A 1482-nucleotide genomic window follows, 5' to 3' on the forward strand; every position below is an offset into this window, starting at 1 on the left:
TTGCCTCGAAATCTAGGGGGGGGGTTACGCCCCTCCCTGAATCTGTCAGGGGGTGGCGAATGCCCCCCCGCCCCCCCCCTGTGTCCGCCCCTGGATAAAATTACTGCGTTCTGGAAGAGTAATTGATAAACGACCCGGCAGCATTTTGTAACGTAATATATTGTGGTCCAGAAGATAAATTAATGCAGGTTGCCATCCTTCCCCCGTTGGGTAGGTCCTGCATCGTCGTAGTAACTTCAAAATCTAGTTTTACAACTCTTCAGTGACTTGAGTCCAGTGAGACAGTGATACATAAACAAAACTCATCTTTACCAGAAAAGGTATTTTGTTTGCTTAGAAGCATTTTTTATATTTTGTGCAAGGGGCAAATATGTTCCAGGAAATTGTTCAAGGGGTCAAAGGCGCAGCTGAAAACCCCCAGACCGAAGCCTAAACTTTACAGGGGGGAGGGGGGGGGCTGAGTTTAGCCCTCTAAATGCCACATCATATAATCCTGGAGTATTTGTGTTTCTTATGAAAGGGATAATATACGGAGAAAGGGGTTAATAGAATCAGAACATGTTGCATATACTATATTCCTGTGCAATTATGATATTTCTATAAAAGTGCACTATTATGTTCAGTGACAACAATTGTAAATTATAAATCTTTATCGTATTTCTTAATTAAAAAGAAAATCAAAGGCGACATTTATTCCAAAGTTTCTGGTTTACAAAGGGTTACCACTAGGTTAGAGACTTCAGAGACGGTTGTACAGAATTTGTTTATAGTCCGTTTTCTTGCATTTAGAGTTCCTAGTAGGTATAGGCCAAAACTGGCATATTTCTGTCCTTAATCATTCAGCAAATCATCACAATAATCAATTTATTGCAGAAACCAAAAATAAAGCATACAAATCGCCATATTTCTAGAGTTTTGGGTCGTCTTTACAGTCTCATCCTTTGTGGGTAACCCTGTATTTAAAAGCAAAAATACAGAAGCAATCAATATGCTTAGTGACAACAGTTGTAAATTATAAATCTTTATTTATTTTTAAAAAGATTAAAAACAACATTTATTCCACAGAGCAGATATTTGAAAGGAAACAAAATACAGGAACATTAAATAAATATATTAATTAAGCCTATTTTAGTTCATTAATTCTTGATTTTTAAGAAATTGTAAAAGTCAAAGTTTTTTTATTAAAATTTTCTACATTTTTCCAAAACACAACATCATTCATCTCTGAATAATTCTCCCCAATTTTTAAATACTAAAGAACAAAACAATGAAAATTGAAAAAAAAGTTGTAATCCACAAGCATGGAGAATAAATGCGTTGAATTTTGAACATTTCAGGAAGAAATTGTCCACCAATTCTTGAAACTACGCGGGCCGGCTTATAAAATTGGTTTTATTAACATTCAAATTTGATATTATTGCAAATCTGTTAATTTTTTTCAGATGGTTGCAGAAATATTATCTGGGAAAGAAGTGGCTCAGG

General features: G+C 35.2%; 1 long non-coding RNA gene across 1 annotated transcript; it reads left to right on the forward strand.

The window, feature by feature from the left end:
* Nucleotides 1-109: 109 nt before the first annotated feature.
* Nucleotides 110-1482, forward strand: LOC111704653 (uncharacterized). Its single transcript, XR_002765865.1, has 2 exons — nucleotides 110-320; nucleotides 1443-1482. It is a non-coding gene; the product is annotated as an uncharacterized LOC111704653 (long non-coding RNA).

This window comes from Eurytemora carolleeae, unplaced genomic scaffold (genome assembly GCF_000591075.1).
Source record: "Eurytemora carolleeae unplaced genomic scaffold, Eaff_2.0 scaffold31, whole genome shotgun sequence".
NCBI classification, from domain to species: Eukaryota; Metazoa; Arthropoda; class Copepoda; order Calanoida; family Temoridae; genus Eurytemora; species Eurytemora carolleeae.